The sequence below is a fragment of the Carlito syrichta genome, unplaced genomic scaffold (genome assembly GCF_000164805.1).
Source record: "Carlito syrichta isolate Samal-C Ts95f unplaced genomic scaffold, Tarsius_syrichta-2.0.1 Scaffold135896, whole genome shotgun sequence".
NCBI lineage: Eukaryota > Metazoa > Chordata > Mammalia > Primates > Tarsiidae > Carlito > Carlito syrichta.
The window spans coordinates 259,090-276,631 of record NW_007079992.1 but is presented as its reverse complement, the minus strand read 5'-3'; the positions used below and the strand labels follow the sequence as shown (position 1 = coordinate 276,631).

The 17,542-nt window shown below is 46.5% G+C and overlaps 1 long non-coding RNA gene across 1 annotated transcript; it reads left to right on the top strand.

Annotated features, from left to right (window-relative positions):
- Positions 1-1,747: 1,747 nt before the first annotated feature.
- LOC103251052 lies at positions 1,748-3,166 on the top strand. Its single transcript, XR_002481446.1, has 3 exons — positions 1,748-1,877; positions 2,123-2,228; positions 3,124-3,166. It is a non-coding gene; the product is annotated as an uncharacterized LOC103251052 (long non-coding RNA).
- Positions 3,167-17,542: the final 14,376 nt, after the last annotated feature.

Genomic DNA, 17,542 nt, shown 5'->3' with positions numbered 1-17,542 from the left:
GCCTGTCTCCCCACGGTGGTCAGCCTGGCCCTCCCGGCAGCTCTGGGGGGCGGGGAATTCTCATTTTATGCCCAAGAAAACCATGGAAGACGGAAGAAACTTGCAAGAAACTCACACGGTCTCACAGGAGGAGAGTTGCAGGCGAGCCCTGGACGGTCAGAGCCCGAGCCTCGATGGCCGGGCTTTCCTGCTTGGATGAAGGGTCCCCACGAGCCACGAGTCCGTGCGCTGCCAGGTTGCCCCTGCGCACCTGCGTTTCTTCCAGGTAAACTGGACACTTAGGGCGAGTTTCTTGCTTTGCCGAGAGTAGATCTGAGGATTGTATGTTCGCCCACAAGCTTATTGAAGCCGTTTGTCATGCCGTCTGGAAGTCAGAAGGCGTGAAGTCCACACGCACGGTCTAACCACGAGAAGGCACTCCTTCGCAGCGTGCTCGTCAGCTGCACACGGGCAGCAGTCGTGCCTGACCCACACTCGAGGGGCAACCGCGCGACCGTCAGAAGGTGCCCTGATCTGCCAAAGTGCCCTACAAATAGTGATTTGAGCGCTATTTGGGGTCAGGGGCTGATTATTCTAGCTTAACAGACGTATCCCGAAAAGGGGACTTGAGGCTCCTCACAGCTGAAGAGAAGCGAGTCGTGCCAGGAAGGGTTCACTTCCCCTTCCGTGCTGGGTGAGGAGCAGGCGTCTCCGCTGCTGGGTGAGGAGCAGGCGTCCACAATACTGTTTCTCTTCGTAGGAAGCAAACAGAGAACTCAGTTTTTATTTCTGGCGGCAATCAAGGTTGCCAAAAATAAAGACTTTTGTGGACTCACCTGCCAACTGAATTCAAGAGTAGGCAAAGAGCTACTCTTGTGAATTCAAGAGTAGGCAGAAGAGTTTGGGCTTCAGTGTGCAGGGGGGGAAACTGAGGCCCACAGCGTCGGAGTCACAGACCCAGCCAGCTGCTGTGTTACTCCAGAACGGCACCCTTCCACTGCCCGGGTGGCTTCCCAGTGGGCCTGATCTTGGTTATGCAGGCCTCAGCTGGTGCAGCTGTTTTGTGGTAAGCTACAAGCCTTTAATACATACGGTTGAGTAGATAATGATTTCAAGAGCTGACATTTAAGAATGAGACATTTTCTCTTCTAACTTCCAAACCAGTTCTAAAAACACACCTAGGGGAATTTCGGACTGACTCGTGTGAAGGGAATGCTTTTGGATAAATGTATAGGCCATGAGAAAGGCAATATTTTGAGATGACTAATATTTGAGACATTCATGTGGGTACATTCTGATCTGCCAGTTTAATATTTTCTATTATAAAATGTTATACAAACAAATGTAAATAATTGTTCACAGGGCTCATTAACAATTTATCCACTTCCAGAGATGCTCAGCAACAGTCTGCTGTCTCCCAAACTGTTTATTTCACATGAGAAATTGCTTGGCGCGTAAGTTTCCTGTGTTACTGTATTATATTTTGGTTCCAAGTAATGGTAATTGACTGACTGTGCTTTAAGCAAAGACAGGAAAGATGAGAGAAGTGTCAGGAAACCAGGAGCCAGAGCTGCAGCAGGGACACTGCAGCAAGGATTCTCTCTGCAGCACAGATGTGTGGAGACACGGCGTTGCCCCGGTGGAGACAGGTCCACGTGGCATACCACCGCCCGGGACAGAAGGCTGGTGGACGCGGAGCTGCTGGAATCTGTCTTGGAGAGTCAGGGACTTCGCGGGAGTAAATGTTTCCATTTTTAGGGTCCTTCTCGCCGTGGTGGACGCTGTGTTTAGGATGGAGAGTTAACTGCCACCATGGCAACCAGACTGGATTGGCTTCATTCCTTCCCACTTAATTGAGACGTCACTCAGGGAATGGGAAGTCATGTTTGTGTTTTAAGGTAAGTACAAGTCAGGTGAAGGAGGGCAAAGTGCAATTATTCTGTGGTCAAGATACATGATTTGCAAAATGGCTCTGATTCGCGGCACTATCGATCATCGATCTGCTCCATAAGCATGAGAAATCAGAAGGTGGCTAACAGGAAAATACTGTCATGACACAAAGATCTTCATAAAATACCAGGTAGTTGAAAGTCAAAACACACAAGGATGAACCTGGCTGACATTTTCACCGCTTGTCATTCAGTGCACAGGCTGGCGAGGAGCGTTCACTTGGCAGATTTTGGAACCCACGCAGAACCAAGAAGGTGAATTCCTTGGGAAGCGCCGAGTTGAGTGTTGAGAAGAAAAAGGTGAGCAGTTGAGAGCCCAGTCCACGGCCGTGGCAATGGGTAGAGCTGCAGGGGAGGGATGAGACTAGAGTGTGTGAGGGTGATTAGAAACGGCTTGCCGGGGTTACGGCACGTTACTCCATATTTCAGAAATGGTCTGGAAGGTTCAGTGTAAAGTCAGCCCAGCATGATTGTTCATTAAGCTCTGACAGGACATAGATGTGATGCAACTCTTAGATGGGGTTATGATTTCTGCCACCGAGGTCATAACTAAATAGACCGTAGAAGCACAAATTTAATACTAGCAAAAACTCAAAGTGGCAGGATTACTGTAATTACTGCGGTCAGTATCTTGAAGTAAAACACATGGGCAGATTTACTCATTTCATTTCCTCTTGCATTCCTACAAGGTTATTTTGTAGTTTGACTCTTATGACAATTTTATTTGTATTTTTAATATCTGGCATCGGAAAGCAGCTAGTGAATGACATGTCTGGCTTTACCGTGAAGTTATGACAGTTTTTTTGGGATAAAAGATCATTCATCATCAACAGCATTATATTTTCTTCAGCGATGGGGCGATTTGGCATCTTTACGAGGGGGACCCCAAAAAAATCTGGAATTTTTCTTTGGAGGGTGGGTCGCCTATAGTACAGGCCTCCCCGGCTAGGTAAGTCTTCCGGGTACCCGTTGGCATCAGTGTACCAGCCAGCGTTGTGAGAGGCCTCACTCAGCTTCAGGAAATTTTTTTTTCTGGAGAATCTTTCAACACGTCTGTCCCTTTCATGATGGGCGATTGATGGGCACACCGTGCTGAGTGTTAGCGATTTTTAACCAAAGCGGTCATGACCCCCATGCCCCACCCTCCCTATTTCCCCTATTTCGCCCCAAGCGGCTTTTTTTGGTTTTTCCCCAGATGAAAAAAGTCCTCAAAGGGAAACGTTTGCCGATGTGGAAGATGTGACACAAAAACGGCAGAAGCACTAAAAGGCATCAGAATGGATGAGCTCAAAAACTGTTCTGAGCCATGGAAAAAGGGTCTCGGTAGGTGTCTTGGGTCAAACAGAAAGCCCTTTGAAGGTGATTGAAGTTTAAACATGTAAGGACGAATAAACCATTTTTATAAATAGATTCTGGGTTCTTGGGGTCTCCCTCGTGTAGTTGAGGGAGCTGGGCCAACACTTCTCAAGTGTAGGAAAAACAGAGCGTCTACCCTAGAAACATACCTGGACAATGGCATCAGATAGATAGCATTCAGTCGATCAGTACGCTCAGTCCTGTAGGCGCCATGAAGAGCTCCTGATCCATATGGCGGACTGAGTTAGTCCCAAACACGTAAAAATGCTGGATAAATAAGAAGGAAGGAAAAAGTTGTAAGTGCACACCCAAGAGAAAACACAAGAAAATGTGTTACCCATGCGCCAGAAAGAAGGAAATAAGAGCAAAAACAGCGAGCAGCTGTTGAAGAGGGAGGCCTGGGACCTGGGCCTTGTCCACCAAGACACCCACCCTGTCAGTCACAGTGACGAGGTCACGATCTGGTGGGAACCCACATCCATCGCGACCTGTCCTTCCTGGGACTTCTTTCTGGAGCTATCAGCAGAATTCCTGTCTTTTCACTGGAGCTGCCAAGCATAAGGGTTTAGGTCTGGACCTCCTGATGGTGGTCTCAGCCACCGTGTAGCGAGGGTCTGCCTGGGAAATGGAGAGAAATACAGTGTCCTGATGCCTTTGGTGGAGCCCCTGAAGCCACTGGAGCCCCGAGATGCCCGGTATGGAAGTCAGTCTGTTTGTTGAGCTAATTCAAGCAGGGCTTGTACACTAACCAATCCAGCCACCACCTCTACTTCCAAGCCTGCCGGCTTCCCCAAGATAACAGTTGTCTACAGCTGGTGGGTGCCTGTCTTTACAGCCCTTTTTAAATGAAATTATACACACAGCTCCACGGTGGTTTTAAAACGTGCGCCAATCTCACATTCCCCCATTGATGCATGGAGCCTGGTCTCCCTCCCCTCGCCTGGGGGCGGGCCTTGGCGTCTGCCTTCTTGGGGAGAATGCAGGGGGCGTGACCCCGTGAGACTCCCCTGGCAGGGCCGCCACCTGGCAATGCAACTTCTGATCGAACCTTTCTACTGTTGACAGATAGATGCCGAACTCTAAGGTAGATAGATATATATACATTTTGAGTTGGAGTCTCACTCCGTCGCCCAGACTGGAGTGCAGTGGCCGCTCCCGGCCACTGTAGCCTCGACCTGCTGGGCTCCGGCAATCCTTCTGCCTCAGCCTTCCAAGGAGCTGGAACTACAGGTGCGCGCTACCACGCCCAGCTGATTTTTTGACTTATTGTGGAGATGACGTCTCACCAAGTTGCCCAGGCGGGTCTTGAACCTGCGGGCTCAGGCAATCCACTCACCTCAGCCTCCCAAGGCACGGGATTACAGGCTGAGCCACCGAGCCCGGCTTCTAAAATATTTTAAGATGATTTATTCCTGAGCCTGGCACTTAAGCCCAGGTATACCGACCCTCAGAGGTCCTGAGGACATGTGCCCTAATGCTGGCTTGGTTATATACATTTCAGGAAGGCAGAAGTTATAAGAAACCGTAAATCAATATACGTGAGATTTTCATTGGTTTAACCCAGGAAGGACGGACGTTTTCAAGCAGGAAGGTTGGGGCAGGGGCTTGCAGGTCATTGACAGATTCAAAGATTTCTTATTCCTTTTTTCTTGGATCTGCGTCTCACCCTGTCGCCCAGGCTGGAGTGCAGTGGCACGCTCACGGCTACTGCTGCCTCAACCTGCCGGGCTCAGGTGATCCTTCCGCCTCAGCTTCCCAGTAGCTTGTGCCACCACACCCGACTGATTTTTTTTTAAACGTAGGGATGAGGCCTTGCCAAGTTGCTCAGGCTGATCTCGAAACCCTGGACTCAGGCAGTCCTGTTGCCTCGGCCTCCCATAGTGCTGGGATGACAGGCATGAGCCTTGGCACCCGGCTTAAAGATCTCTTGCCTGCTAATTTGCAGTGCCTATCTAAGGACCGGGGAAGTCAGTAGAGGAGGTGCTTTGCTACGACAAGGGAGTGGGAAACTCCAGGTAGGAGGCCGACTTCGGGGGGGCCAGACAAGTGCCTCACATGGCTCCCCGGAATCTGGGAAGCCCAAGAGATGGCTTTGCGGGGCCACAAACCCTCTCTGTTTGTGGTGCGATGTCCCAGAGCCAGGTTGGAGAGCAGGCTTCGGGAGGTAGGGAAAGAGAGTCATAAAACCCTGCCTGACAAGTCCTTATCAGGCAGTGACTCCCCCAGCCTCTTAGTGAGGAATCTGGGTGAGGGGGAGAAAAAGTCAGGTTTGGTCCTCACGGGATGCCCACCCTCAGGACACTGCCGCCTGGAAAGGCTGCGCCAGGCGTTCCGGTCGCCTCTTCAGCTGCGGTCCCAGCTGGTAGCTGGTGCCAGACGCCAGGCACACGCGTGAGCCAGCCTATAGGCGCTACCTGTCCCTGCCCCCAGCTGCTGCCTGAGCGGAGACAAGCTGTCCTCTCCCAGCCCTGCCCAAGCTGCAGCTCCGTGAGCAAATGAATGTCATCGTGTTAAGCCATGAAGTTGTAGGCGACTGCTATGTTGCGATAGGTGGCCAGGACAGTACCTGTGCAAAGACAGTCCGTCTAGGGTACCTGGTCCACCCCCAGAGGAGTGAGGGCCAGCTAGAAGCCAAAACATCACCTGCATGCAGCCTACTTACGTGGTCAACTCCCAGTTGTACCCCACATCTCCATAATAAAAAAATAAAGATTAAAAAGAGTCTTTCCCATAAGTGGGATCATACCCTGTGTGTTGGTCTTCAACACATTATTTTTTTCTATGTAACATTTGTCCTGGAGTTCTTTCCATACCGATACATAAAGATTAGTGTACACGCTATTAACCACGCACAATTATGTCCCGTGGCTATGCTATGATGTATCTAAACACTTCTCTAATGATCAGCGGTTATATTGTATTATTTTATTATTTTTTTTTTTATTTATTTTGGTTTGGAGTCTCACTCCATCGCCCAGGCTGGAGTGCAGTGGCATGCTCACGGCCACCCCAGCATCGACCTGCTGGGCTCTGGCAATTCTGCCTCAGCCTTCCAGGTAGCTGGAACTACAGGCACATGCCACCACACCCAGCTAATTTTTTGATTTTTAAAAAATTTTTATTGTAGAGAGGAGGTCTCACCAAGTTGCCCAGGCTGGTCTCAAACCCACAGACTCAGACAATCCACTCTCCTCAGCCTCCCAAAGTGCTGGGATGACAGGCTGAGCCACTGAGCCCGCCCTATATTGTTTTAAATTTGCCTTTACAGCAAGCCATTCTGATATGAATACCTTTGTATTGGTCTCATACTGTACACGGATGAGAAGAGTCCAGTATGCTGTGCCCCCTTTTTTTTTTTTGAGTTGGAGTCTCACTCTGTTCCCAGACTGGAGTGCAGTGACACACTCATAGCTACTGCAGCCTCGACCTGCTGGGCTCAGGTGATCCTTTGATCTCAGCCATCTAAAAAGCCGGAACTGCAGGCACGTGCCACCATGGCTGGCTAATTTTGTGATTTATTGTAGAGGTGAGGTCTCGCCAAGCTTCCCAGGCTGGTCTCAAACCCATGAGCTCAGGCAATCCTCTCACCTCAGCCTCCCAAAGTGCTGGGATTATAGGCGTGAGCCACTCCGCCCAGCCCACTGTGACCTTTTCACTTCCATCACCAGTCAGGAAGAATACCTGCTTCCGGCAGGCATGGTGGTCACGCTTGTGATTTCAGCACTTTGGGAAGCAAAGGCAAGAGGATCCCTTTAGCTCAGGAGTTCTCGACCAGCTTGGGCAACGAGGTGAGACCTCGTCTCTACGAAGTAAACAAGAAATAAAAAAAGTTAGCTGGGCATGGTGGTGCGTATCTGTAGTCCCAGCTACCAGGGAGGCTGAGGCACAAGGATTGCCTGAGCTCAGGAGGCTGAGACTGCCATGAGCCATTGATGGTGCCCCTGCACTCCAGTCAGGGCAACAGAGTGAGACCCCAACTCGAAAAGAATGCCTACTTTCCTTGCCTTCTTGTCACTGGATAGTAACCTAAAGAGCTTTTTTTTCTTGAGAGAAACATCATTATACATAGTTATACAATGCATGATATAAAATACTTATAATATTACATGCTACATATGTATTTTACAGTGCATATCCGCATTTATCTATATAAATATGTGTATATGTAATTTACACTTCCCTTGTTTCTGTTGACTTTGTGCAACTTTTCAGATATGTATTAGAAATTTGTATTCTAAAATTTGTTTTCCTATTGCCTTCTGACATGCAATATTTTCTTTGAGCTTGTTATTTTATTTTGTTTTTATTTTTTTATTTTTGGATTGGAGTCTCACTCTGTCACCCAGACTGGAGTGCAGTAGCTGCTCCCGGCCACTGCAGCCTCGACCTGCTGGGCTCCGGCGATCCTTCCGCCTCAGCCTTCCAAGTAGCTGGAACTACAGGCGCGTGCTACCACGCCTGGCTCATTTTTGTTTTATTGTAGAGATGAGGTCTCGCTAAGTTGCTCGGGCGGGTCTCGAACCCGCGGGCTCAGGCAATTCACTCACCTCGGCCTCCCAAAGCGTGGGGTTACAGGCTGAGCCACCAAGCCCAGCGAGCCTGTTATTTTATATTTGTTAATGGCATCTTTGTCATAAAGAAGCTTTCCACTTTGAGATTGTTATCTCTGAAATGTTTCCTTTATAGAATTTTATATTTTGCTTAAGAAAGTCTTTCCACCTTAACATTATAAAATATCATCCTACATTCTTTGCATTTTTGTTTTACTTTACATTTTTTCAGATACCTCCTGAGCCTTTCTGGAGTTTATTTTGGCTTTCAGGGTTGGGAGTCCCTGAAATTCTTTGACTACAGTGGGTGGGGTGAGGCTGCCCTGTGTTGTCGGGGGAAGGTGGGCCAACCCTGCAGGGGAGCCTGGGTGTCGGCTTCTGGTACTCACGAGCTGTCTGACTTGGGTGGGGCTTCTCCATCTCTCTGAGTGGCTCACACCTGTCACCCCAGCACTTTGGGAGGCCGAGGCGAGAGGTTTGCCTGAGTCCAGGGATTAGAGACCAGCCTGGGCAACTTGGCGAGACCTTGTCTCTACAAGAAATCAAAAAATTAGCCGGGCTTGGTGGTGGGCGCCTGTTGTCCCAGCTCTTCTGGAGGCTGAGGCGGAAGGATCTCCTGAGCCCAGCAGTTCGAGGCTACAGAGGCTGTGAGCATGCCACTGCACTCCAGCCTGGGCGACAGAGTGAGACTCTGACTCAAAGAAAAGAATTAAGTGTTAAATAGGATTGGAGGTAGTGGACATGAGAGTCTTGTTCTGATTAGAGTGTAAATACTTTGAGTTTCACTATTATTCTGATTACACCAGAGCTTTATTTATTTATTTTTTTGAGTTGGCATCTCACTCTGTCACCCAGGCTGGCACGCTTGCGGCCACCACAGCCTTAACCTGCTGGGCTCAGGTGATCCTTCCACCTCAGCCTTCCAAGTAGCTGGAACTACAAGGGCGCGCCACCACACCCACCCAGTTTTTTGATTTATTGTAAAGACGAGGTCTCACCATGTTGTTCAGGCTGGTCTTGAACTCCTGAGCTCTGGCAATCCTCTTGCCTTGGCCTCCAAAGTGCTAGGATAACAGGCATGAGCCACTGCATCTCTGGCTAGAAACCAGAGATTGCATGTCATTGTTGCTTTGTCAGATACAGGAAAGTTCCTCCTATGATTCTTAGTATTTTCAGAGTATTTCCAAAAATTGGTGCTGAATTTCTTCAGATATGTCTTTTGATGTGAGGATGAGAGTAGGGGCCACTATGTGTGAGTCTTCTTCCTTCTCCTTTTTTAACAATTTAGTACATTTTGAGGCTGGGCGCAGTGGCTCATGCCTGTAATTCCAGCACATTTGGAGGCCGAGGCAGGAGGGTTGCTTGAGCCCAGGAGATCAAGACCAGCCTAAGCCACAAAATGAGACCCCAGTCTCTAAGAAAAAAAATTTTTAAAAACTTGCCAGGCATGGGGGCCCACGCCTGTGGTCCTAGCTACTCGAGAGGCTGAGGTGGAAGGATTGCCTAAGCCTAGGAGTTCGAGGCTGTGACAAGCTGTGATCTTGCCACTGCACTCCGGGTGACAGAGAGAGACCTGACTCTAAATAAATAAATAAATGGAAATAACCTGTGACAATCTCAGCCTTGGTAGGATGAACCCTTCATAACTGTGCCGGAAAGCCTTCTAGTGCATGGCCGTATGTGATTTGGTTGTATTCTAATATTTATTTTCATGTCTCTGAAATCGGGCTTTTTAGAAAACTGTTCTCATCTTGCTTTGGCGTCCCAATTGTATTAACCTGTGGAATGAGTCTAGAAGGCTTACCTCTTGTTTATGCTTTGGGGCATTTATATCACATAGGAATTATTGGTCCCTTGAAGATTTGTTAGAAGTAACTGGATGAATACTAATTTTAGCAGTAAATCTTTGGCTGTCTTTCTGAGGACCTCTATCTCTTCTTGACACAATTTTTTTTTTTTTTGAGTCAGGGTCTCACTCTGTCACCCGGGTGGACCCACCTCAGCATGTCAAGTAGCTGGGACTACAGGCCTGCGCCACCACACCCGGTCAATTTTTATTTTTTGTAGAAATGAGGTCGTGCTATGTGGCTGGTCTCAAACTCCTGGGCTCCAGCGGCCCTCCCAGCGTGGCCTCCCAAAGTACTGGGATTACAGGCAAGAACCACCGGCTTGGCTCCGTGTTATCCTGTAAGGAGAGTGGGCTTTACAGGGATTAGGTAGGCAGTCAGAGAAAAGCTTAAAAATCATGATGCGGAAAATAGACAGCAACAATGAATCCCGTGTGAATCACGACTGTCAGTCATAAACCTAATTTTGAAGGTAAACAGCTAAGCAGATCCAAAAAGGCCAGTAAGCCTGGTGAGTCTTGTTACAGCCACTGGCTGACTGGCATGAGTTAAAGCGGGGAGTGACCCTAGTACAATTTGAACTAAAGTTACGGGAGGGATATTTTCAGTGTTGCCCACTGAGTGGGCCAAAAGGCTGTGTTAGGTCAGGTTTTGCCAAGGCACCAGCACAAGCTCCTGGTGGTGGAATTTTAATCACACCATGAGCTCATCAAGTGAAAAAGACGGCATGAAGGGGGCAAGGGTGTCCTTAGGATATGGAGTCTTGTTCTGAGGTCTTAGGAAAGCGGTTTCCAGTGTGGAAAATGTCACCTCATCCTGGTTGGGTTTGAATGTCTCTGGCTATGACATCAAGTGGCTGGGTGAGCTTTCTGTGTGGTTCCTACATTAGGCACGAGGCATGTTCCCTAAAAATGTCTAGTATGTTTATCTATCTATCTGTCTGTCTATTTATTTATTTTTTGAGTAGGAGTCTCACTCTGTTGCCTATGGAGTGCAGTAGCACGCTCACGGCCACTGCAGCCTCAACCTTCTGGGCTCGTGTGACCCTTCTGCCTCCACCTCTTGGGTAACTGGGACTACTGGTGTGTGCCACCACGGCCAGCTAATTTTTAAATTTTTTTGTAGAGATGAGGTCTTGCCATGTTGCCCAGGCTGGTCTGTAACTCCTAGGCTCAGGCAGTCCTTTCACCTCCACCTCCCTAAGTGCTGGGATTATAGGTGTGAGCTATTGTGTCTGGCACACGTCTAGTTTTAGCTGACAAGGCTTTTATTTTATTCCCATTTTGTTAATTTTATGGAAGAAAGTTGGATTAGAGGAACCTAGAACACGAGAGCTTTGCCCACTGAATGGACTAAAAGGCTGTGTTAGGCTATGAGAGCTTTTCTTTAGAGGTATAACTTTGTTTTCCTACATTGGTCATGTGGGAATCTCAGATCTAAAAACCTCTGAGATTAGGAAACCAAACCAAGGCAAACATTAGATTTCACCAAGAGTCTTAAGGTTCCTGCACCTGCCAGGAAGTGAGTTTTTATTTCCTCACTGGAAGACTGAGAACCCTTGAAGTCAGGAATTGTATACATATCATCTATCTATCTATCTATCTATCTATCTATCTATCTATCTATCTATCTATCTATCTATCATGTCAGGGTCTCACTCTGTCACCCAGACTGGAGTGCAGTGGCACGCTCACGACCACCCCAGCATCCACCCGCTGGGCTCCGGTGATCCTTCCGTCTCAACCTTCCAAGTAGCTGGGACTACAGGTGTGCATGACCACGCTTGGCTAATTTTCTATTTACTGTAGAAACGAGGTCTCACTAAGTTGCCGGATTGGTCTTGAACCCACGGGCTCAGGCAATCCGCTTGCCTTGGCCTCCCAGAGTGCTGGGATGACAGACTGAGCCACCGAGCCCAGCCTGGCCTCTCTTATTTTTAAGAGACAGGGTCTCATTCTATAGTCCAGGCTGGAGTGCAGTGGCATGAACATAACTCACTGTAAGATTGAACTACCGGGCTCAGCTAATCCCCCTGCCTCGGCTTCCCAAGTAGATAGGACTACAGGTGCATACCACCACGCTGGCTAATTTTCATTTTTATTTTGTGGAGATGGGGGTCTTGCTACATTGCTCAGACTGATCTTGAACTCCTGGCCTCAAGTGATCCTCAGTCCGAGGCCTCCCAGAATGCTGGGGTTACAAGTGTGAGCTACCACGTCCAGCCTATATTTTCAAATATGACATTGACAGTTGTTTTCCATGGTATTCTGCTATCGAGAGAGAGAGAGATTTTTCTTGGATTTATGCAAATAGCCATAGGAATACTCACAAATAGCTTTTGAATTCTGGGGAATCAAATAAGAAACAAAAACAAATGTTTTGCATCCATATTTACAAAAGTAGCCTTTACCAAATCACTGTAAATTATGGATAGTTTAAAAGAGAAAATATTCTTAAATCTGGAAAACAAGACATTTAAGTAAGGAACAAATATTGTGTCAGATAAAATAAAAAATATTTATTCAGTGTTATGTAATCAACTTTTGTTTCATAGTTTTATGAAACCGTCAGTCTTTATTCTGAAATTTTTTATGTAGTCCATTGATTTCAAAGTCATTAGAAACCTGTTGGTAACAGTATTGTTTTTGTGATTTTTTTTTGAGTTAGAATCTCACTCTGTCGCCCAAACTGGAGCGCAGTGGCCGCTCCCGGCCACCGCAGCCTCGACCTGCTGGGCTCCGGCGATCCTTCTGCCTCCACCTCCCAAGTAGCTGGAACTACAGGCGCGCTCTACCATGCCCGGCTGATTTTTGATTTATTGTGGAGATGAGGTCTCGCCAAGTTGCCCAGGCGGGTCTCAAACCCGTGGGCTCAGGCCATCCTCTCACCTCGGCCTCCCAAAGTGCTGGGATGACAGGCTGAGCCACGAGCCCGGCTCGTTGGTGACAGTACTGTTGGAGGCCAGGTGTCTTGCTGGAGCCTTGGGAACTCCTTGGCTTCTGGGTCGTACCGTCGGGCCCTCGGGATGCTGAAGCCTGCCCTGGGTCCTTGGCGGACGTGGAGGGGGAAGCCCCTGGCTTCCTTGTCCTGGGCCTTTGCTGACGGTCAAGTCCTGCCTCAGTGTCTCTCTGTAACCCTGCTGGGGTCGCCATCCTTCCCCATTGGACAGAAGACACACACTAGGGTGGTGAACAGAGTGAGGGTCAGGATTAAAATGCAGTGGGATGGTCACAGCTCACCACAGCCTCAACCTTCTGGGCTCAGAGGAACCTTCTGACTCAGCCTCCCGAGTAGCTTGGGACTACAGGCGTGTGCCACCACACCTGCATAACTTTTTTGTGCAGAGACGGGGGTCTCACTATGTTGCCCAGGCTGGTCTTGAACTCTTGGACTCAAATAATTCTCCTGCCTTGGCCTCCCAAAGTGCTGGAATTACAGGTGTGAGCCACTGCATCTGGCCTGTTTAGCTATTTCAGTTTTTAAAAATCTTATTTGGATATGACCAAGACATTTATTGAGTAACATTTAATTTAACATAACATAACTTTAACATAAATAACATTAACAGTTTTTTAAAGAGCATTTTATTTATAATTACCTAATTTATTTATTTTTATTTAATTTTAATTTTTTTTATTTTGTATTTTTTTGAGTTGGAGTCTCACTCTGTCGCCCAGACTGGAGTGCAGTGGCTGCTCCCGGCCACCGCAGCCTCGACCTGCTGGGCTCCGGTGATCCTTCCGCCTCAGCCTTCCGAGTAGTCGGAATTACAGGCGCGCGCAACCATACCCGGCTGATTTTTTGATTTATTGTAGAGATGAGGTCTCGCCAAGTTGCCCAGGTGGGTCTCGAACCTGCGGGCTCAGGCAATCCACTCACCTCAGCCTCCCAAAGCGCAGGATTACAGGCTGAGCCACCGAGCCCAGCTCTAATTTATTAATTTTTTAAACAATTGCATAAGTAATAGATTACTTATGAAAATTGAGATATTAGATAAAACTAGTTATTATTTTAAGTTTTTTATTAACAAATTTTATAGCTTATTAACATTGGATGTTTACCTATGTAAAAAAATTGTTAATTTTAATTAACTGTAAGTTAATCTTTAACATAAAGTTAAAAATATGGGTATCCTGTCAATGTGGAAAATGTTGCTGTTTTAATTAGATCAAAATGTCGAATCTTATCTATTAAAGAATTACATATACGGGCTGGGCGCAGTGGCTCATGCCTGTAATCCCAGCACTTTGGGAGTCGGATGCAAGAGGATTGCCTGAAGTTCAAGACCAGCCTGAGCAACATGGCGAGACCTCTTTTCTACAATAAATCAAAAAAGTAGCCAGGTGTGGGGGCGCACACCTGTGATTCCAGCTATGTGGGAGGCTGAGGTTGAAGGATCACCTTAGCCCCGCAAGTTGAGGCTGTGGTGGCTGTGACTGTGCCACTGTACTCCAGCCTGAGGGTCAGAGTGAGACTCTGACTCAAAAAAAAAAAGAATTGCATATACAAAGATAATTTTGTCTTAGGTAGGGTTTATAACTCTGTGTCCTTAAATCATCCAGCAGAGGCAAATATAAAACAGTGTGACCAGTAAATCCAAGAAAAAAATGTATGTTCACAATTTTGAAGACATTTCTAAATTTTATCAACAATTTAAAAAACAATTTATTAAAGATTAATTTAAGCCACATGCACTAAAATCAAATTGGGCTAATGACTATATATTTTTTTATGGGTCCTCATTTAGTTAAGCCAGTCAGAATAAAGTTTTCTAAGAGATTTCTGGCTGACTATACCAGATTTTATTATAGACACAGTATACAACATAATACTTGTACATATGCATGAACACATCTAAACACAAATACATACACATAAATAAAGATCTTATAGTTTTTATTTTAGAATTTTAGTCATAAGATAGTAAAACATATAAACTCACAAGTTTATAAAAGAGAAATTATTTTTCTGACAAGATAAAGCCAAACTGAAGATTATTTTAATAGGCAGTCTTATAAAAGGCTGTGACCAAATTTGGGTAAAGCAATTTGGGTCACCTACCAATATTCTGAATTGGACAAGGAATGGTTAAGCGTGAAAATGTGGCTGGATTATGTGAGGAGGCCCAAAAGCTAAGAGTCATTCTAACAAGGGTTGTACAGTATTTTCTTGGACTCAATATTTTGTCCTTGAAGATAAGACTGCTGTCAACCCTTTAAGTATAAAGAAGTGTCTTTTAGATGGGCGTTTCAGCTTTTGCTTTTAAAAAGCCGTATGAAGGTCAAAGTGATTTTCTCTTATATCTGCAGATTTTCAAGTGTTTTTACTTAAATAGTCAATATGCCAGAAGAGCTGAGGAATTTTGAAGAAGGGGATTTCGCTTAGGGAAGGATAAAGAGGAGAAATTGTAAGAAGGGGGCGAGTCAGCTCTGAAGGAAAGTGTCTCAGCTAGCTTGCAAACCGTAATTTGTAGCAAGACAGTCTTCAAGTCCTGAATATTTTTCTTTAGCCTCAAGATCAATGGTACATGCATACCTTATTTGGAGTGTGTGATCTTATAGCCGTGATCTTTTAGCTGAGTTTTAAGAACAACAGACTGTTCGAATGATCCCTAGAATGTCTGAACATGCTACCAGCTGGAGTCCCAGAAAATATCCTGGCATGCCTGTGAACTTTGAGAGCTCATTTTATGGGTACTCTGGTTTAATGCCAAATACACAAAGCCAACTCAGTGCAAGTGCTGAATACACGAGGTCCACATAAATGCAAGTACAAATGGAAAATGAAGTATGGGTTTACCAGGAAGGACGATAAGCCTTCTCCAGATGAAGGGGGAAAACCCCTTCGTCCCAGCCTCGGAACTGAGGTCAACAGGAGAAAAATAAACCTCTGCGACAGGAGATGGAGATCTCCCAGATCGGAGGGGAAAGGCCCTGCTCAAACAAAACGGGAGGGCGAGGAAGCCTCTCCAGGAGAAAGACCCTCCCAACCAAATCTCAAATAGAACAGAGCTTGCCCAAATCAGGAGTTCTATCTAAAAGAGACTCGTGGGGAGGAGGCGGGGGGAGCAGTGACCCCCACAGGCAGGGGACTCAAAGGGCCCCCGTGTGGGCACCTCATACTGTAGTTCCAGGGGCCATGATTCTTCCCAAGATGAGTCGGCTTTGGATTTCACTTCCAACACCACGTATGTCAACGTCAAAGAAAACATGTCGGGATACATCTCTAACATCTTATCTGGGATTCAAGAATCGCCATTTGAGGCGGACACACGGACCGGGTCATCTTCGGTATGTCCGACCAGTGAGGAGGAGGGTGGAGGTTTTACAAACAGGAACACGTTCTGTGTTGCTCTTTTGAGAACGTTCTTTGGCACCAGCAACATTTGGGGGGACTGTGGAGCTCGGATTGGTGAGTGACCGTGGTAGGTAAAACTAGTCTGAGAGTCACTGCCGGGTGTTTCGGACACGGTTAGATAAAACGGGGCTCGGGTTGCAGCAGGCCCTCTCAGTCACAGCACCCAGGCTTGCAGGGAGTAACATTCTTGGAGCAATGTCATGTGTCCTGAGAGCCCCGCCCCCCAGAACATAAAGACCAATTGATGTGCTCCGTTGGCCAACATTCTGGTATCTTTCCTCTCAAAGTAGACATCTTACTGCTTTATGGAGGCTTGCTTCCCACTGACGAATGTCTTCACTTCCCATGCCACCTTGCATCTCAGAAATTCTACGTGGGATTTTTTTTTCCTACCTTAAGAACTGACTTTAGGGTTTCCTTTAAGGGAAATCTGTGGGTTTACTCTTTAAGATCGAGTGGAAAAATATATCCATTTCACTTTCATTTTTATAAGGCAGTTGCTTGGGTGAAGAATTCTAGAGTGACAGAATTTTTTTCTCTCAACACTGAGAAACTTCCACTGACTGTTAACATCTATGGTTGCTATACAGAAGCCAGTAGGTCACCTAATTGCCCTCCTTTGTGGTGATTTCTCCCCCCCTCAGACAGCTTTTAAGAGCAATTTTTCTTTTGAGTTCTATAAGTTTGCTTTGATGTGTCCATTTTGTTTTGTTTTAAAATTTTTCTTAGACTCCACTGAGCTTCATCTGAAGACTGGCAGCTGTCAATAGTTTTCAAAAACACTCACCTATTACCTTTTCTAAGTTTCCTCTTCTCCGTTCGCATTCTCATTCTCTCCTTCCTTCTCTTATTCTCATTTCAAAATATATTTTCTTTTTTCTCTCTCTACACATTGCACTCTAGATCATTTCTGTGACTCTGCCTTCCAGATCATGAATTCTCTTGTCAGTAATATCTGATCTACTGCTTATCCAGTGCATTGATCGTAAATTTTTAGTTCTACATTTCTAAAACTTACTTGGTTGTTTTTAAGATTTCCCTGTTGTTTGACCATCTGTTAAGCTTCTCTTATTTTTAAATCACATTGAACAGTTATTCTATAATCTTTGAAAGTTCTAATTTCTGAAGTCTGAGAACTTTATGTTGCTGTCTGTCTGGTTCTCATGACACAATCATGGCTCACTGCAGCCTTGACTTCCTGGGCTCAGATGACCCTTCCACCTCAGCCTCCCTAGTCGCTGGGTCTACAGGCACACACCACCATACCTGGCTAGTTTTAAAATTTTTTGTAAGGACAAGTTCTCACTATGCTTCCCAGTCTGGTCTCTCCAACTTGTGGGCTCAAGCAATCTTCATATCTCAGTCTTCCAAAGTACTGGGATTACAGGTGTAAGCCACCGTGCCCAGCCCATTATTGACTTATTTAACCCTTTTCTCCAGCAAAATGCTTCTGGCTTTAGAGAGTATTCGATCAGGCACTGCTCCTGATTCCAAATCCTCCCAC